Raw genomic sequence first — 22,147 nt, 5'->3', positions numbered from 1 at the left:
TGTTCCGCTGGTGGTACCGCGCAGTAGGTTGGTACCAGCAGCAGTTTCCATATTGAGACACCCATCACTTGGGACGAGATCTCGTTGCCAAGATTTGAATCTTGTCTCCCGAGATCTCGGGACGAGATCTGAACCTGAGCATGCACCGTCCCCGGACATCATGCAACAAGCCTTCACACAAGCCCATAGGCCCGAGCCCATACACCCAACAAACATATCCTTCATCCCATAGTCCCATGCCCATATACCCATCACACATCCTCCTTCCCATAGTCCCGTGCCCATATACCCATCATACATATCTGCCATCCCATAGTCCTTTGCCCATATACCCATGATACATATCTGCCATCCCACAGTCCACTGCCCATATACCCATCACACATCCTCCATCCCATAGTCCCATGCCCATATACCCATCATACATACCCTTCATCCCATAGTCCCGTGCCCATATTCCCATCATAGATATCCTCCATCCCATAGTCCCATGCCCATATACCCATCACACATCCTCCATCCCATAGTTCTGTGCCCATATACTCATTATGACATCTTCTTCGCCATGGCAATCATTCTGACATCATTGTCGCCGTGGCAACCTATTATGACATCATCGTCACCATGGCAACCATTATGACACAACCGTCAACATTGAAACCTATTATGACATCATCGTCACCATGACAACCATTATGACATCATCATCACCATGGCAACCATTATGACATCATCGTCGCTACACACATACACACATACACTCAGCTTTATATATCTCTATATATAAAACTGAATGTGTGTGTGTGTGTATCACCAACCAATCTTGAAGCATCTTTCATTTCAACAGACCTGTTCAAAAGAAGCTGAGCTGTGATTGGTTGCTATGAGCAAGTTTTCCCACTTGACAACACCTCAGCAGACACTGACATGGTGGGAGAAATCTAGTATCCCTGGGAACATAAGCTCCCAGCCATTGTCTGCCCCCCCAAAAGGAGCACAGAGCACATGACAGAAATGAATCCCCCCTCCTGTGCCCATATACAAATCACACATCCTCCATCATACAGGCACATCTTCCCTCTTAAAGGGATCATTGGTATGGAAGTCAGAGCAAATCCATCAAGCGCTTTGGTTTTGACCCCAGGCCTCTCTTAAAGGGATCTCCGGTATGGAAGTTAGGACCGTTCCACTCAGCTCTGTGGTTCTGACCCCAATTTCTCTTAAAGGGATCATTGGTATGAAATTTAGGGCAAATCCACTCTGCACTTTGGTACTGACCCCAGGCCTTTCTTAAAGGGATCTCTGGTATGGAAGTCAGGGCAATTGCCTTCAAATGCTCTGGTACTGACCCCAGGCTCTCTTAAAGGGATCTCCTGTATGGAAGTTAGGGCAAATCCCTCAGCTCTCTGATTCTGACCCCAGGGTTCTATTAAAGGGATCATTGGTATGCAAGTCAGGGCAAATCCACTCAGCGCTCTGGTTCTGATCCCAGACTCTCGTAAAGGGATCCCGGGTATGGAAGTTAGGGCAAATCCACTCAGCACTCTGGTTCTGCCCCAAGGCCCCTCTTAAAGCGATCCCCGGTATGGAAGTCAGGGAAAATCCACTCTGCACTTTGGTACTGACCCCAGGCCTCTCTTAAAGGAATCTCCAGTATGGAAGTTATGGTAAATCCCTCAGCGCTCTGATTCTCACCCGAGGCTTCTATTAAAGGGATCATTGGTATGGAAGTCAGGGCAAATCCACTCAGCACCCTGGTTCTGACGCCATGCCTCTCTTAAAGGGATCCCCGGTATGGAAGTTAAGACCGTTCCACTAAGCACTCTGGTTCTGTCGCCAGGCCTCTCTTAAAGGGATCCCCGGTATGGAAGTTAGGAGAGTTCCACTAAACACTCTGGTTCTGATGCCAGGCCTCTCTTAAAGGGATCCCTGGTATGGAAGTTAGGGCAATTCCACTCTGCGTTCTGGTTCTGACCCCAGGCTGACGAGATGATGTGGGATATTAGGGGCTGTAGTCCGGTGGCTCTGGCTGATGGGATGATGTGGGATATTAGGAGTAGTAGTCTGGTGGCTCTAGCTGATGGGATGATGTAGGATATTAACGGTAGTAGTCCGGTGGCTCTGGCTGACGGGATTATGTGGGATATTATTGGTAGCTGTCTGGTGGCTCTGGCTGACAGGATGATGTGGGATATTAGGGGTAGTAGCTCGGTGGCTCTGGCTGACGGGACAATGTAGGATATTAAGAGTAGTAGTCCGGTGGCTCTGGCTGATGGGACGATGTGGGATATTAGGGGTTGTTGTCCGGTGGCTCTGGCTGATGGGATGATGTGGGATATTATAGTGAATGTGGCTATGCGGAGTGGGCGGGGCTCTACACTCCGATATATATATATACTGTATATATATATAAAATCATTATAATTTGTTATACTAGCCGTACTTAGTTACTACGCCCGGGCAGCGCCGGGCTCTTCAGCTAGTATAGATATATTTTTCAAACTTCTCAATTTTTTTTACTATTTAAAGCCGGTTTCAAACGTCAGTGTCTATGTGTGTCAGTGTCGGTGTCTCCGGTACGTGTGGTGACAGTTTTCTCACGTACCGGAGACACTAACACATGTAGACTCATTAAAATAAATGGGTCTATGTACATATCAGTGTGTTTTCACGGACCATGTGTCCGTGTGCAAAACACGCTGACATGTCCGTTTTTGAGCGACAGCATGGATCACAGGGACCCATACAAGTTAATGGGTCCATGTAAACATGTACCACACACGGATGGCATCTGTGTGCCATCCGTGTGCTGTTCGTATGTGTTTTAGAAGTCATAGGGTTAACATTGAAACAAATTGTTTCAATACACCGACAGCATATGGATGCTACACATGGATCACACACGGATGGTACACATGGACACACGGATGCCACATGAATGTGACAAATTGACACACGGACATAGATATCTTTGGTACCGGTTTTTCCGGTACCGGAAATATCAAAACATGTGAAACCGGCATAAAAAAAATAAATTCGGTGCAAGTTTAGTATCGTCATAATCATACAGACCAAGAGAATCTTGTCTCCTGTTTGTTTTTACGATATAATGAACACTGTAAAAGCAAAACCCCAAAAAACAATGTCAGAGTTGCATTTTGTTTACCATTTTCTTTCCATTTTTCAATACACTGCATGGTAAGATAGATAATGCCAAGAAAAACTAGCTCACTCCATAAAATACAAGCCCTCCAATGGCTATGTCAATGAAAAAATGAAAAAAAGCTATGGTTCTTGGAATAAGGAGAGTGCAAAGGTAAGAAATGAAATTGCCTGCAGAGGCAAAGGGTTATAGGTCTAGAAGTTGCTAACCGAGCATTTAAATAAATATTTATTAATTACATCAGTTTACACTGAATACATAATAATAATAATAATAATAATAACTTTTATTTTTATAGCGCCGACATATTCCGCAGCACTTTACATTTCAGAGGGGATTTGTACAGACAATAGACATTACAGCATAACAATAATCACATACAGTAGATTATAACAAATACCAAGAGGAGTGAGGGCCCTGCTCGCAAGCTTACAGTCTATGAGGAAAGAGGTAGACACGAAAGGTGGGTGGTAACAGTTGCTCTGATTGTATGGACCAGCCATAATGTTAGGTGTGTGACAGTACGGACACAGAGGGCTAATGGATGCATAAAGCATGTGGGAACATGATGCTGGGAACCTGGTTATGGTAAAACTTTTGGCTCTGCCACACAGGGATAGGTTAGGTTAATGTGTTGAGGCGATAGGCCAGTCTGAATAAATGCGTTTTCAGGACACGCTTAAAATTGTGGGGATTGGGGACTAATCGTATTGACCTGGGAAGTGCATCTTAACTAGGCTACATCATCACTTCAGGAAAGGAAGACAGGCAGATTGCCAATAAAGGAGATTGAGATCCATAAAAGATCTATTGTTACATCCTTGTTCTAATTCCATATGGATATATGAGTTCATGCAATCTACAAAGGAAAATATGGCAAGACTTCTATTGTAGTGTTGCGAATAGATCTAGTTTACCATAGAAATAATTTCGATTGCTTTAATTCTGAGGGAGCCCGGCTTTATCTGCGGGGGGCCCCTGACTGGTCAACAACTCTAGGATATGATAATTTTGCCTGCTCTTTTTTCCTCTGGGATGCTGAGAAAGGGTTAACAGGTGTTCTTTTTTCCTTACCTTCAGGTAAAGGATCTTCATTGGTCTAGAAGGTTTCCTTCCTGGTTCGGCCCCTCCCCTTGCAAGGGGTATAAATTGTGCTGCCTGAGGTGTCTCCTCCTCTTTGACTGCTGGGATCGAGAGTGGCCCACCCTCCCCTTCTTTTTGTTTGTTATTTTATTGCATAGTTTGGTTGTCGGTTGATATGAGGCTATGTGCAAACGGAGTTTTTTGCCTCTGTGGAATTTGTAGTGAAAACCGCACTGCGGTTTTGCCCTGCGGTTTTACACCTCATAATGGATGAGGTGTGAAACCGCAGCGTTTCTGGACAAAAGAATTGACATGCTGCGGATTGTAAACCGCAGCAAAACCGCGCGGAAAAATCTGCAGCATGTGCACTGCGTTTTCCAGTTTACCATTGAAAACAATGGTACTGTACCACGCACCTAAATCTGCTGCGAACCCGCAGCTGCAGAAATGCTGCGGATCCGCAGCAGAATCCGCACTGTGTGCACATACCCTGATGGTTGAAAGTCGCAGCGTTGGCGGAAGAGCAAGACTGGGTAACATGTGCCGGGAGGCCGGTGGCACATCTTCACAATTTTCCAATGGTTAACATGGAGAGCTGCGACCTTACCCCTCCAACGATGGGTGTTTGAAAAGAAGAAGTTGTTATAACTGATTAATCTTTAATAAAGTTGTGTTTTTTGGAACGGTGGTTTCAGTTCTTTCTTTGCGTCGGGGGGAAAAAAGAGGGCAGGTTTTATAAGGTATGGACAGTCTTGATTGTCATTATGGCTAGTGAAAAAATCATGGACAGACTTACAGGCATATCTACTGTACATTCTCATCCTCTTTCAGACTGAACACTGTTATTTGCCGAGAAAATTAAATAGAATCATTTGACTAACTGGAGATCGGAACATAATTTTTCCAATGTAAATATTATTATTCAAAAAAAAAACAAATATAGACATTGTATGTTTGAGTTAATTGAACAATTTAGTTAATTCAACGCTCTTGTACACAACTTGATTGTCAATATTCTTTATTCATCCAGACTAGAATCAGGGTGACAAACATGCTATTTGCTAGAACTGACAGTCTACAGGAGATTAGAAATGATAGATACAATTTATAATGTAAGATGACAAGTTACATGGAAGTTCTGAAATGCGAGATGTCTTTGAAAAAATACCACAATTACTGGTGCCTATGATATGATGATGCTTTACTAGCCATATTCTGTGAGAGTGGACAACTAAACACTCATTTGGTCAAAAATATTTTCCAATGGTCCTGCATCAATATGCATGGAGGTGCATGTCATCTGCGAAAGTAAGATAGGAATAAGGTGCTCTTGTAATTCGGCCTTGGGAAAAGCTGTATCCTTAATATAGCTTATACTATAAAGTCCAAATACAGTTTAAACGCCTCTGAATTGTAAACCCAAATGTATCTCCTTATTTATAGTGAGCTTCTAGGTATTTCAAGAACATATGATATTAGCTCTAGAATTACCACAGTTGTCATAGACAACGGTTTGGACTGATTTTTTGCAAATTATAAGACACCCTCCAAAGGAGGAAAATAGGAAAAAATATTTTTTTTTAATAAAATGATGTGTGTTATTATCCTCTTTTGCGATAGCTTACCTGGGGCAGCGGTGGTGAAGCAGGGTCCCAGGTGGCAAAGTCGCTGCTGGCGGAGGCAGGAGATGCTGTGGGCTCCAAGCTGTTAGGATGGGGTGTTCGGTGGAGGCAGGAAGTGGGCCATAGCTGCGGGTCCAAGGCTGGTATGATGAGGTGGTCAGTGGTGCGGGTGCTCCACTCACATTTTGTGAAAACCCGGAGTCCTGCACCTTCCATACTTTCTAATGCGGTGAGATCTCGGGAGTCAAGATCTTTGGAGATGAGATCTCAATTTGCACATGCGCCACCTCCGGCGGTAATTTTCCAGCCGCAATAGAAGAGTATGGAAAGTGTGGGGCTCCGGGCTTTCACTAAATGTTGGAGAAGCCCCCACACCGTCGAACACCTCACCGCACCAGCCTGGGGTCCGCAGCTATCACACGGCTTCGGCATCCACTGCCAGAAGCTTTTGGCAGCAGCGACCCTGGGACCCCTCTCCATCGTAACCAGTAAGCTCCATTGCAGCTACAATCTGAATTACAAGATGCACCACCATTTCCCACCCAAATTTGGGGGAAAAATTATGTCTTATAATCCACAACCACAGACCTATATCCTTCTGATCCCACCAAATTGCTGGACGAATAGGTTGCCTCTGACAGAACTGCTCATCATAGCAGAGCCATGCTGTCCCCCATAAATCTTATGGGCCTCTCCAATTGAGTCCATATAGCAGAATAAGGGAGAGCTGTTATCCAGTGCCTTTTCACTTATAACACTTGCCAAAATGGCGAAAGCCTGAAGCCAATTAACAAATGTTTGAGAGATTAGGCACCACCTATGTTTTTCCTTCTCCTCCTTTTTACTATCATCCTTTTTTCCCCTATCCAAACTGAATTTCTCCAAAGGTAGCAGAGAAAAAATTCCGACATATTCGTACTTCAAAATTTTTTTCCATACCTCCTTCTTAAGGTGAGCCCCCAGCAGCCCTTCAAAACAGACATACAGCTCCCCAGCATTTGACATGTGTGCTCTAGATGTAGAGGATACCCCCTTGTTCCCGTCACAGGCCTGCTCTGGATACACACACTCTGCGGTGTAATTTGACAATTAAAGTACTGAGGAGAAATTACAGTACAGCGCACTCACAGTATAGAGCCCAGTGACTGCAATCGTTCCTTGCATTGCCCCGATAACTGGAAGCAAGTGGCTACAAGGAAGATGGTCAATCTTCTTCTGTTCTTCCATTAATGCAGCCAGGCATAATTTTAATTCCATTTACCTGCAGATAATCATTACATCTGCAGGTAAATAGCATTTTTGGACATGACAGTTTTCCCCTAAGCCATTGGACTCAAAACTGCTTACAGAACTTGACTTGATAAAGCTCTGTGTGGTCATATGATACAGAGAGATTTATGGGCTGAAAAACTTTCTGTGGATCTGTATACCACTTTATGTGCACATGTAAGGTGCCCAGGGCAGCAGAAGTGGGTGAGCTGCTGCTTCTCCATGCCCACAAATAAACAATATCCCAGTCCATTAGTGTCATGCTGTGTACAGTGCATTACACTTACTTGCAGGCTGGAGGCCTCCGCTGCATCCATGTCCTTAGGTCTAGGATCAGCCACACACACATCAGGAGACAGCCGGTTCATTATAACAAGTTCAACTTTATTGGACAGTTCAAATACATTGGTCTTTAACATCCAGTACTGGGAACAGCACCTTCCAGTTCCAGTTTCATCAACACAGCACATTTCAAGCTCCTGCTCAAGTTCAGCTCCCTATGCTTGATCCTCCTGTCCACCCCAGAAATTTCCCATCCGACACCACAGAATTCCCGAGATCTCTAACATTTCTCTCATTACCCCGTCTGGCTTCCTCTATATGGCAAGGAATAAGGCACACTTGCCAGTGCCTAGTTCAGGCCATAGGTCTCAGATGTTACAGGAATGTCCGCAGGATATTCAGTATGACCTCATGCTGCCAGAAAGCTATGGGCTTCATGTGCCTTCAGCCCATTGCCATTTGAACTTCAACTTGACATGAAACTTGCACAATAACTCAGTCTGACTAAACCAGGAAATGCTTTCCTTTTTTGCTTGACAACCCTCCATGATAGGCTGCCCTAATGTTCCTATCTTATACCTAACTAAACACTAAACTATGTTCTATACTGTGGAAAATGAGAAAAACCAGCACCAAACAACATACCTTTTCAAGCTCACCTGGCAGACCAGCAGTGCTCTGCTTGTAAAATCCCGGGTGCAACACCTGAAATGATCAGCGTCATACAAAATCCAGGCCAAAGAGGAAAAAGTAGGTGGCACACCGTCATGCAGTAAAACAATCCTTTCTTTATTCAATGCAAGTTGTACATGAAGATGTAGGGGAAAATCTCAACACCTTCTTGGTTAAAACCAACCTTGTTGTTACAGAGGGGTGGTAAAGGAGATGTTGTCTCTATAATAGGGACCGCCAATCCACTTCCTTCCATACTTGGAACTTGTTTAAACGTCTGATCGATGTGAAATGGCTGTCGTCTTTCGCTGCACCTGCTCCCCTGCATCCATGTATTACTTGCATTGAAAAAAGAAAGGATTGTTTAACTGCATCACAGAGTGCCACCTATTTTTTCCTCTTTGGCCTGGACTATGTTCTATACAGTCCCTACCCCTGCTGAGTATACCAGGTTACCTTAGGTGTTACCAAGTTACCAATACAATACCCAAACAGCAGCATCAGTACTTATAACAATCTATGCATTTTATATCAAATCACAATACAATCGCATGTTAATTTTCACAGTAAAATTGTTGTCTTCAGGGCCAATTATGCGACAGTCCTTGTCACACCCTTACATAAGATCATGTAGGAGCAGGGACTCTCTTCAGCAGTTTGCATGTAATAGGTGTTTTGAGTGATCTTGGGTGGCTCAGGCCTCACATATCCACCAATCTGCAGGTTACTTCATGCTCTCTTACATGTTGTAAAAAGTAATAGCCAATTCAGGATATTTATGACAAAAAGAAGACAAATCTGCCTTGCTGATTTACTATTTGTGCATAGCAGCCAATCTACACAAACAGTGTAGGATGCCATGCTACTCCTGCAGAGCGACATGGTAGGTCTGTTGGCGATTGCTACATCAGGTTACTTATGGTACTGTTGCAAGATTTCTTTGGGAAATGGGGTCCTTCCCTATCCCTCAAGCTAGGGGGTGACCTAGTCTATCCCTGTACCCTGGAATACCCCAGAAAGTGGAGACAGCGGGGTCACGTGCCTTGTTATGCTCCTGACTTAGCCCGATCTGTCCCCTGACTCAGCCAGGATATTGTGAGTCCAAAGTGTATAAGATTACACTAACAGACAGACAAGGGAAGACAAGCAGGGATAAATGAAAACTACAATCATACAAAATACACTCACCTAACAGAGTGGAACACAGGGAAGGGAAAGGTAGGTGAAACCAAATAAAAGAGGATGAGGATGAACACACAAACAAACTCCAAGCAGAAATTGCCACAACAACTCTCGAAGAATCAACTCCAATCACCAAAAAAATACCAGAACTACAAATCAGGGAGAATTAACTATCACTGGCAATCTCCAAATGACAGTGGCAAGCCTATATACCAGAGGGGAGTGTCCAACACAGAACAGCTGAGGCAATCCATGATGGAGAGCTCCAGGAGATAAACTGAACTGATTAACCCTTGCAATGCCAGAGAAAAAGAGAACCTGCACTGTTTAATATGATGGTTCTAACTAGTGATCTTTGGGCCCCTTTTTGTTGCAGTATCCCAGTGACAGTTACATTTCAGATTTGAAATCCTTTCTCTCTGCTACTTACAGCTAAAAAAATGCCAAGCTTGAACTAAAAGAAATGTATAACATAGACATCAATCAAAAACTGCCTCCTGGATACAGTATGGACATTTGGAGTCTGTTATTGGCCTTTAAAGTTTAAAATTCCCCAACCTCTTAATATATCAATTCCAGAAACATACTACAAATTACTAACCAGATGGTACCTCACCCTTCAAAGAATGCATAAAATTTCTTCATCTCAATCTGCCTTTTACTGGAGAGAATATGGCTCCAATGGACACTTGAAACATTTCTTTCGGGATTGTATAAATATCAAAAATCTTTGGGGGACAGTGGAATCTTTAATTCATGATATAATTGGTAGTCATTTTACACTAATTCTACAAATAGCATTGCTCTCTTTGGGCACAGATAACCATCATTATATGCACTGTCATATACTTATTACTAACAACCATCTGATAGAGCTACCTTTTGGAAGCGCAAATATCCCCCTACAATAGAAGATATTATTGAAAGGATGGCAGCCCATAACATTTATGAACATAACTACGCTCCTAAAAATGATAACATTGCAAAATACGAAAAAAATTGGTCACTCTGAAATAGAAAATTTGTGCTGACTTTGATCTAACTGCTTAGCAGTACCACCTGTCAGGCAGTTGACACCCTTATAGGTATCCTAGAAACATCAGAATTTAGACTTCTTTTTACTACCCTCCCAACCCTGTTATTTTAGAGTTAAAATTATTATTAATAGTTATATTTGAAAATCTAATTTGTTACCATTAAACATAATAAAAAATGCTTGAAAAAATATATAAATTCCATTCACACTGTACCTGCGTTTACTAGCTGTATAAATCTGAAAGTCATCAATTCAATTCTGTAAATGTATCATCTGCTTTGCATGCCTAATTTAATGGGCAAACTAAAGTAACTAAACTATTGAACAGAACCTTGCAAGTGATTTTTCAGGGTGACAGAATAGATTACCTAGTTAGCCAATGCACAATTTGTGTATAATAGATCACAAGATAGTTCAACATCTCAGATTTCTTTCTATGCTAATACATTCTTCACATTCTCAAAGTCTTAAATCTGGATTTATCAACTCCAGCCTCTCTTTTAGCACTCACTCAATATTTTAAAACTATGCCGAGAGTTCATTTAAAGCAGCTTATTGAGACTTTGAACATGTCCAAAACCAATGTAAACATGATGCTAATACACAATTGAAAAATTAGCCATGAAAAAATCTATTGTCACAATTACGCACCTGTCTTGGCTTCAGCATCAGGATCTGCATCCTCCGTCTGGCTCCTTGCTTCTGCTGTCTCGCTGGGCTCCACCATCTGCCCCATAAATGCCTGTGGACTTACCCAACTCTGTTAAGACCAATGGGCTATGTTACTACCTTCAGACTTTGTTATTTCCACTAAGTGAATCTACTGACAAACTGAGAACTAATACATGATATACTTGTCATTTATATACATACACTGGCTATGCAAGATCTTCATTTCGCTTTGAGCACACAGAGTTTTTCAAGCAGTTTTTGTTACAGAAACTTAGCAAAATCGCTCTAAATCCTCCTCAAAAATGCAAAACTTCTCAAACACTTGGAGTTTCTGCTGTGAAAACTCAAAAAGACTCGGTGTACAAATAGCTGTAGATATCTTTCTCAAGATAAAGGGGCCAATTCATTATTTCATTTGTTCCTATTTTTTGTCTGTTTTTTTTGTGTTTTTGGCCTTTTTTTCATTTACACCTATTTCTTCATATAATTTGCACCATTTTTATTATTTTTGTAAATGTTTTCTTATGTTTGCCATTGTGGACTGAGTTTAGGGCATGCAGATGTCTTCAGCTGATTCATCAATTGTGAGGTTTTAAAAGATGCCAATATTTGGTGCAAATGTTCTCTTTTTTTCCCGTGGAGTAATTGTATGTACGCCAGGTATTTTGATGCAAGTTTTGCGCTATTTTGTAAAATGTGCAACTTTTTGAGCTAAATAGTCACAAAACAGGTCAAAGACAAAACTAAAGACTATTTTTGACGTTGCGCAAAATTCATTAACACTGTGTGCAATCTACATAAATTTGACACAAAAATGGAAATGAATGCTACAGGAGAAGAAACTTAAAAAAAGAAAAATAAAAAATGCAAATGATGAATTCGGCCCTAATACCGAAAGCCTGGAGGCCCCCACAGATCCATTGCTGCGATGCGGTGGTGAGATCTCGTTGCCAAAATCTGATTCTGAACATGCGCCACCCCCGGTGGCCATTATTCCGGAGGCCACCGCATGCTCAGATTCCGATCTCGGCAATGAGATCTCGTCCTGAGATCTCGGGACAAGATCTCGTTGCCGAGATCTGAATCTGAGCATGAGCCACCCCAGTGGCCATTTTCCCAGAGGCCACCGCAATGCAGCACTGGATCTGTGGGGGCTACCGGGCTTTCACGAAATTCCGGCGGAGCAACGCTGCCCTACAGAGCACCACCACTGCCGCCGCCCCACAGGGTAGCACCACAGAGCATCACTACCGCCGCCGCACCACAGAGCACCACCCTCGCACAAGCCTGTGATGGGATTTCCCGGAGGCCACTGCACCAGCCTGGACCACTGAATAACCCCTGTGACCACTCCTCCACTTGTTCCGATCTCCCCCAGGTAAGCTGAATTCGGACTGTAATATGGACCCCCATTGGACAAATTATATTTTTTCCCCTATTTTCCTTCTGAAAATTTGGGGCGCGTCTTATGGTCCGGTGTGTCTTATAGTCTAAAAAATATGGCACATATAATTATTTTAACAGCTTCGTGGCTCTTCTTTGTACTTTGTCTAACACCTAGACATCCTTTCTGTGAACTGGTGCCCAGAAGTAAACTGTATGTAACATATAGGGGTGCTTTGTTGAATTTTAAAATTATTTGCCTTTCTCCTGTGAATCTGGAGCACCCACCAGGGCAGTGGGGGTACTCGATACCGGGCCAGTTCTTAAGGGGATGTGTCACGGCAGCAGTGACCCAGTCCGTAGCTCTGGGCATCCAATAAAAATGATGGAAAGGGGAAATTATAGTTTATAAGGGATAATTTGTAACGCCACCTGTGGTATTCGGCAAAAAAGGTTTTAGCCGACACTGCAGATTCAGTCCGCTGGGGCTGCTGTTGATGCAGCTCTCCACAGGCAGAGCTGGGCCCAAGGGCAGTTGTAGTGATATGATTTAAGATGGTGGTTGTGGTGGTAGTGCAGTGCAGGGTGGATGACGCAGTAAATGATTCTGAGGACACAGCAGAATGCAGTCTTCACACTTTTACTCACAGTTCAATTGTTACAGTCCCCAGTCAGGGTGCTGTGTCCTCCAGGCTTGTGGTCCAGACAGCTCTCAGGTAGCTTGGGGTGTACGTTGCCAGGGCTCCCTTTGATGTTCCTTTCCTGGCCGTCTCACAATGCTGGCTACCACATCTCCTGCCCTGCATCTTCACACACAGTGTCCCAAGACCGCAGACTCAGATCTTGTCGGGCGACGTTGGTCAGACCCCTGGATCCTATGCCTGCCTTTTCAGCGAATGAGTGTGGGATTGGCTGCAGCACTTAATGATACTGCCGCCTCCGGTTTCCTAGCTGAGTCCTTAGTTTCTCCACTAGTTTTGGGGCTGGTCCCCTAACTGCGACCTGGTCCCTCCACCGACCTCACTGGTGGATGCGTGCCCCACGGATGGATTGCTCACTATCTGTGCCCCTAAGACCTCTTCTTCCTCTCCTCCTGGAGCTTTCCTTCCTTTCTTCTCTATCTTCCCTCCGTCTCTCTCACTCTCTTTAGTCTGGAGCCAAGCTGCACTCAGCTTCAATCTCCACAAGTGACTCCTTCTCTCTCCCTCCCTCCTGACTTCTGTCCTCTCACACCACTCTCTGATTGACTCCAAAACAATCTCTTTACCTCAGCACAAACTCCTCCCACCAACTTTCACTCCCTTAAACTCTGCCCCTTTTCTACTTTCTCCACTCACACCCTCTAATTAACTCCCCCCTGGCCAGATGGGGACTAGTGTTGGGTGCTGGTGTGTGAGTCCTGGTAGCGGCCCTTCCTTACCTGACAGCAGAGTACCACACTTCTGGATGAAGTGCAATACCCTGTGGCGACTGTGACCGCAGGGGTGCCACAAATCCATGTCTCTTTTAATACTTGACAGGTTCCAGCACCTTTATAGCAGCTGATTGGCATTGAATATTACTTGGTCTGTGATCTACAACTAAAACCAGATCCTTCTCTACAAGTGACTCTCCCAGTTTTATATCCCTGTGAATCCAGGCAATATTTGAGTAGTAAAAATTTCCTATTATCATTCCTGTATGAGCATGTGCAGATAGCTCCATTTCTTTATGCAGCTGACATTTCATCTACTCAGTGATGTTTGAGGGGGATTATAGATTACATGATACATAATTTTTTCAGTGTTTACCTCCATTTATTATTTCATCCACAAGGTTTTAACATCCTCACAGTATTTGTCCACAATTGCATTTTTGACAGTTAAATTAAATTAAATTTGCGCTTGAGTGATGTTTTATTAATTGATTCTGAAGATAATCCCCTATATCTCTAATTTTGCTAGTATTATCCTATTTACTTCACTTCTATTGGAAATGTCATGGCTTTCTTCTCTTCAGTTAGTCAAGGTGTACTTGATACAAAAAAAGAAAGCAGAGTAAATGATAGGACAGTATATATGTTTAGATCAATGAGGTGGTTGACAACAGTGAACAATAGCTTCATTGCTCACATGGTATACTTGTGCAAAGGCAAAACACTTGAAAACTCATTTGGTTTTATGTGGATGCAGCCTCCAGGATGGTAGACCATGTTCTATCACTCACCTGCTACTATATCCATTAGTATGCAAGGAAAGTTGCTTAGAATAAGGATGATTATCTATTGTCTGGGGAAGGGTTTTTTTCAGAGTTCAGCAAAAAGATTCACCGGACCCTGGTCTACCGGCAACGTCAGTAGTCGATGGCCGCTGTGTAGGGTCGGTGGGCCGGGCTGGGGGGTGGTCCCTCTGGATACCACGCAGTAACGTACAGACACAAGATGGAGGCAGTTTTCGGGTGCAACAGGTCCAAGTTTATTTCCCGCCGTCCGACTGACAGCCCTCACAATACACCGCCAATTCTATTCACGGCTCTCCGTGTCCAGGCCCCGTTACACACACACTGTACTTATCACCAGGGACGTAAATACACGTACCGTCCCTTTCTGCTTAACGACGTTCCTGTCAGCTCGGTCACTGTGGCCGCCTTAGGCCCGTGCACCAACAGTAATTTTTCTGGTCAGGTATCGTCTTCAACTCGGTATGTGTTTCCTCGGGGCCTCGTCTGTACTGCGGTACTTCGTGTCAGGACCACCCCCCTGACTTCCTTTCTCCTCAGTCCCCCTGGGAGGGTTTTCCTCTCAGTGCGGCAACTGTCACAGTCTCCTTGTCACTTGAGCTCCCCCTGGGGACTGGAATCTTCTGGAACCCTCCTGTCAAATTTATAGCTTTCCCGATTCCCTGTAACTCCGCCCCCCATAACCAACGGTTTCTTAGCCCTAAGCTGATGTCAAGTCCTATGCTCACACTCCTCCCTGCCCTCTAATGGTCAACCCAAGGTACTGCACGTCCACTACACTTTCCTAGCTGTTTCCACACTGTAATAACTGACACCTGTCTAAACTGTGCAAACCTTCCTTTCTCTATTTTGATAAGTCCGTCCGTCCGTCAGGTCACCTTCCCTACAGCTGGACCAGAGCTCTACGAACCTCCTACTAAATGTGACCTCCCTGGCTACTCTCTGATCAGTAGGCCATTCTGATGTCATGTGTGCTTCACGCTACACCATAATTACATAGTTTTCTAATCAGAGCAGGCACCAGGAAAGTCGCAGGTAGTACAACAGTCTACCAAATGGCTGCTGTACCAAAGTTCTGCAAATATTGCTGCTCAAGCCTGGTTTTTACCTGTCTGAGTTGGTCTGAGTAAAATAAGTCAATCATACTGATAACCATTGACTTTTCTACTTCCCGGTGCATGGCTAGACCTGAAGGTTTCCATTTTTCCTTATCCTAAACTATCTTTCAGTTAGGGCTCATGCAGATGTCCGCGCCAATCTGTCCGGTCTCAGACCGCAATGCACAGACTGGCCATGGATCTCCTGAATGGAGCCTGACAGTTTCATATATTTCTATGAGGCTGTCACACTCTGGTTGGGAGTCCCGTGTCCAGTCCATGGATTAGCAATCCATGCTCGGACCAATTTGCACTAACTTCTGAATAAGCCCTTAGGCCATTTGACCTCATGGTGACTGCATGAAAATTACATGGTTTTATGTTCTCTGTAAGGGTTCACCATCAGTCACCAGAAATCTAGGTATGATGATATTGCGTAGAACGCACCACACAAGTTCTCCATGGAAGGAGAATAGCAGCGTATGGAGGAATAACATGCAGAGTGAAATCTGGGGTGCAAAATGATATTATCCCACTCTCTCTAATGCTTCACCAATGTGGGAAGCGGTGCAGAACAAGTTTCTTTTGTTTGCAAACTGCAAATTGAATCTCAACATCGACAAAACAGAATCAATTTTCAGAAAATTTTACTCAAACTCGATCCTTTGTGGATCAATCTGCTCATCTCTCCTAATACTTATATGCTGAAGAGAGACAAAAAATAATCACCCCAACACATTTGTTAAAATAAAGATAAAATAACCAACCCCTTTCAAGGAAATATGTCATGGTATTTCTGCTGCCCAAATCATGAGCAGCATGAATCGCAGTCTGGCGGTATGTTTGTATCCAGATATATTTGTTACGTCCCCGTTCTGGTTCTGCACCCTGTTCTGCCTCTGGACCCTGTTCTGGTCACTCGCCTCCTGCTTTCCACGCAGTCCCTGTGCGAGCTCACTGCCTGGGGCCTCATGTTCTGTCTGTTTTTCAGCATCCTGCTCCTTCTCCCTCCCCCATCTCCTGGCGTGCTGCCAGCAGACCTTCAGGGAAAGTCCTTGGAACGCGAGCGCGCGTCTCCCTGGTCTCTTAAAGGGACAGCATTCATTTTTTGAATTTCGCAAATAAACCAATGGCAGCACACTGATTACTATTTCTGGCCTCTCTTCCATAGGGAGAGCACCAGAGCAACGAGTGTTTACCATTGCTACATCCGGTCCTGTCTCTGATCTATCTGTGCTGCGTTAGCAGTCTCTGTGCACTTGCTCATACTGTTTGTCTCCACAGAGTATCAGCATCCTGTATTCAGCTATCTCTGACAACCTCAGCATTCATCTATGCAAGTGCCATCCCATTCCACCAACAGCCATCCGAACCCATGGACTGTGACAAGGTTACTGAAGTCAGCTTGCTACCATCTACCTGGAACTGGACCTTCCATTATATCTGTTACCCCTTTTTGTCCCGCTAGGACAGCTGCCACGTGTCCGGGGTCTAACTGGAGGTAGTACCTGTGTCCCCTGGGTATTCCACTCTGGTCCTGTCCGAGGGACTCTACTACGGGTACCCAGGGCTCACTAGTTACGCCCCCTTCGGAGTCTCCCAGACCATGATCCCGAGGTTCCACTGTAAAAATAATAAACAAATGTGAACTTCACCATCTGTGCCTCTGCTTCCATTCGTTCCAGTCATGGAACCCGTTGGATCCCAGAGACCTCCAACTGTGGAGCTGTGCCAAGAGGTAACCCGTCTAAGGGAACAACAGGACAAGATCACGACTTATCTACGCAGCTTGTCAACCCACATGAATTCCCTGCTGACCTCGTCTGCACCAGACTTGTCTACCAGCACCCAGTTACCTGTCTGCACGGCAAGTAAAGTTCCTCGCCTGGCAGCTCCCACCCGCTTCCATGGCAATCCCACTCAGTGTCGGGGTTTTCTCAATCAGTGCACTCTACACTTCGAAATCTTGGGGCATATGTTTGCTTCTGACCGAACCAAAGTGGTTTTGATAATGTCACATCTTGCAGGAGAAGCTCTCGCCTGGCTGAACCCTCTATGGGAGAGAGGGGACGCTCTGGTTTATGATCTTCAATCTTTCCTAGAAGCTTTTCACAGGACCTTCGATGAACCTGGTCGTGCCACGTGGACAGCTTCAGCCTTGCTCCGTTTAAGTCAAGGAACTCTCACAGTGGCTCAGTATGTTGTTAGGTTTCGTACTCTCTCGTCCTAGTTATCCTGGAACAACGAGGCCTTGGTGGCTATCTTCTGGGAGGGCCTATCAGGAAGAATCAAGGATGAGCTGGTGGGGTGTGACAGGCCTACTACCTTGGATGATCTGATATCCTTGGCAACACGGATTGACCTGCGATTTCAGGAACGTTTCATGAAGACCAAACGAGACAAAAGGCCCTACCATCTAGACTCTAGTTCTTCTAAAATGGCTACCTTGCCTCGCTCTCCTGAGGCCATGGAGGTTGACCGAGTAACTTTGGCCAGCCACTGCCAGGAGGTGCATCGCAAAGAAGGAAGTTGCCTCTACTGTGGCAGTTCCAAGCACCTGATCTGTACCTGTCCAAAGAAGTCAGGAAACTCCAGTGTCTAGGTTCGGTAGGAGAGGCCACCCTAGGTAGAGAACATTCCTCTCCCTCATTACAGATCTCGGTCTCTGTGTCATTCAGAGCAATATAATTTTCTGGACTCTGTCTGTTGGATTCCAGAGCCGCTGGAAACTTTATCCAGCAGGCGCTTGTGGATCATTACCGCTTACCAGTCCAGCGTCTTCCTGGTCCACTGCGGGTGACCGCCATCGCTGACAAGCCTCTGACCGAACCCGTCCAGTTCCAGACCGAGCCTGTGGACCTCTGGGTAGGTCTAATGCATGCTGAAAGAATCCGTTTTTATGTGTACCTTGGTTTGTCTCACCCCTTGCTTTTAGGTTTACCATGGTTCCAGAAACACGAACCGGTCCAAAATTGGAGAACAGGAGAGATTCTGTGTTGGGGAGATCTCTGCATGGACTGATGCTTAACCCGGATTGAACCAGTCTCTTCCACTGTCCAACCTGCTACCTTGCCAGGGTTACCATCCTTTTACTGGTCCTTCTCAGATGTCTTCGGGAAAAAGGAGGCTGAGAGACTTCCTTCACACAGGTCGTATGACTGTCCAATTGATCTTCTTCCCGGAACGTCTCCTCCCCATGGGAGAATTTACCCTCTTTCCCAAGCAGAGACTCAAGCTATGTCGGACTACATCCAGGAGAACTTGGCCAGAGGATTTATCCGAAAATCACCTTCACCGGCAGGAGCAAGATTCTTCTTCGTGAAGAAGAAAGATGGATTCTTGCGGCCCTGTATTGACTACCGGGGCCTAAACCAGGTCACGGTAAAAACAGGTATCCATTGCCTCTTATTTCAGAACTGTTTGATCATCTCCAAGGGGCCAAAATCTTCACCAAATTTGATCTCAGAGGGGCCTACAATTTGATCCAAATCCGAGAAGGAGACGAATGGAAAACAGCCTTCAACACTTGTGATGGCCACTACGAATACCTAGTAATGCCATTTTGCCTAAGCAATGCACCTGCGGTTTTTCTGGAGTTTGTCAATGACATTTTCAGGGATCTGCTCTATTCTTGTGTCGTTGACTACCTGGACGACATTTTGATCTTCTCAACCGACTTGGTCTCGCACCGGAGGCAAGTACGTCTGGTCTTACAGAAACTCAGAGAGAACAGGCTGTATGCCAAGTTTGAGAAATGCCTCTTTATACAATCCTCTTTGCCTTTCCTTGGTTACATTGTTTCCTCCACAGGATTGAAAATGGATCCAGAGAAGTTGTCGGCAGTACTCAGGTGGCCTCGTCCGTCTTGGCTGAAAGCCATACAGCGATTCCTGGGCTTCACCAACTACTACAGACAATTCATTCCAAACTTTTCCACCCGAGTGGCACCCATCTCTGCTTTGACCCTGAAAGGTGCAAATCCCAAGGATTGGCCCCCCGAGGCAGAGTATGCCTTTGTTTCTCTCAAAAAAGACTTTGCTGTCTTTCATTGTACAAATTCTAATCAACAATTTTTTCTTGAGGTCGATGCTTCCTCCGTAGGTGCAGGAGCAGTTCTTACCCAGAAATCGTCTACTGGCCAAATGAACTCTTGTGTTTTTATTTCCAAGGTTTTTTCCCCCACAGAGGGGAACTATTCCGTTGGAGATCGGGAATTGATGGCTATCAAATTAGCCCTGCAGGAATGGAGGCATCTTCCTGAGGGAGCTCACCACCAGAATTTTGTTCTTCATTTTTGTCCAGCTGACAAAAACGTCAAGGCAGACGCACTCTCCAGAGTGTTTTTGTTTCCTGATCAGGAAGAAGAACCTCAGCACATCATTGAACCTTCAAGGTTAGTCACTGTTGCTTCTGCTGATCTTACCTTGCTCCCCCTGGGAAAACTCTCGTAACCACTTCTGAATGTAATCGTGTCCTTTGGTGGGGTCACTCTTCCAAGTTGGCTGGTCATGCCAGTCAGACGAAGACTCTGCAACTCATCACCCGCTACTACTGATGGCCTACTATGGCTAAGGATATCCAGGAGTATGTCGCAGCCTGTCCTTCCTGTGCCTGTAACAAGAGTGTTAAACGCCTACCCGCCGGTAGGCTTCAGTCTCTTCTGATTCCATCCACTCCCTGGCAGCATATCACGATGGACTTCATCACGAATCTTCCAATTTCTTCCGGCTGTTCAGTGGCTTGGGTAGTGGTGGATTGCTTTTCTAAGATGGCCCATTTCATCCCGCTATCCGGTCTCCCGTCTGCCCCAGAACTTGCGAATCTATTAATTCAGCACATCTTCCATCTCCATGGTTTCCGTCTCCATATCGTGTCCGACAGAGGAGTCAAGTTCACCTCAAAATTCTGGAGAGCGGTTTGTAAACTGGTAAAGATAAAACTGGATTTTTCTTCAGCATACCATCCCCAATCCAATGGACAAGTGGAGAGGACTAATCAAACCCTGGCTGGATTCCTGCATCACTTTGTCAACGCGCTTCATGATGACTGGGTAGACCTACTGCCCTGGGCAGAATTTTCCTACAACAACCAAGTAAGTGAATCTTCTGGAAAGTCTCCCTTTCAGATTGTGTTTGGACTGCAACCCGGAATACCTCTTCCCATCTGTGGATCATCTGGCGCTCCGGCTGCCGATACCTTTTCTGAAGATTTCTCGAAGGTTTGGAAGGACACCAAAACTGCCTTGGAGAGAGCCTCCCAATGTATGAAAAGGCAAAGCAGACAAGAGACATCTGGATGCTTCTATCTTTTTTATATCCATCTGAAGTTGCGGTCCTACAAATTGGGTCCCCGGCTCATTGGGCCCTTTGAAGTCTTGAGACAAGTCAACCCGGTCTCTTACAAGCTGAGATCGCAGAGGATACATTTTATGAGGTAAAATATTGTTTAAAAACAGTCAGTGAAATATTTTACCACACAAAATGAATCCTCTGTGATCCCCTGCTGTAATGTCAGTATTGTCTTTTGCTTTCTTCCCTGCACATTAGATGTGGAATGCTCCATACACGGTCAGACACAGACAATTTTAAAAATGACCTTTCATTTGTGGGAAAGACCCTTTAATGTAATCGGCTTCCTTTGCCTGTAGACACGTCGCGCATCAGCCGCCAGGACCAGCTGAATGATTGACTGCACCTGCGTGGAATTTGCGCAGGGGCAGTGCAACGGTGTTCCGCTGGTGGTACCACACAAGAGGCTGCGTGAGTGTGTGTGGTGCATATGGCATATATAGCGTGTGTGTGGTGACATCTGGACAGAACAAGAAATGAAAACATTACAAGGCAATTACATAAATAGATAAATATTTCGACCTGAACTTGAAGAGTTAAAATCTGTAAGCAGATAATTAAAATATTTCTAAATCAACTTCCATTGTGCATGCTGTGAATATTAACCTCTTTACCCCGAAGGGTGGTTTGCATGTTAATGCCCAGGCCAATTTTTACAATTCTGACCACTGTCCATTTATGAGGTAATAACTCTGGAATGCTTCCATGGATCCCGGTGATTCTGACATTGTTTGCTCGGGACATATTGTACTTCATGATAGTGGTAAAATTTCTTTGATATGACTTGGGTTTATTTGTGAAAAAAATGGAAATTTGGTGAGAATATTGAAAATTTCACAATTTTCCAACTTTGAATTTTCATCCCCTTAAATACCCAAAATACTTAATAAGTAACATTTCCCTCCCACATGTTTACTTTACATCAGCACAATTTTGGAAGCAAAGTTTTTTCTTGTTAGGAAGTTATAAAGGTTAAAAGTTAAACAGCGATTTCTCATTTTTACAACACCACCTTTTTTAGGGACCACATTACATTTGAAGTCACTTTGAGGGGTCTATTTGATAGAAAATACCCAAAAGTGACTCCATTCTAAAATCTGCACCCCTGAAGGTGCTCAAAA

This window comes from Dendrobates tinctorius, unplaced genomic scaffold, assembly GCF_039654945.1.
Source record: "Dendrobates tinctorius isolate UK_male_01 unplaced genomic scaffold, ASM3965494v1 ptg000103l, whole genome shotgun sequence".
Classification (NCBI taxonomy): Eukaryota; Metazoa; Chordata; class Amphibia; order Anura; family Dendrobatidae; genus Dendrobates; species Dendrobates tinctorius.
Note: the sequence above shows the minus strand (reverse complement) of the source record.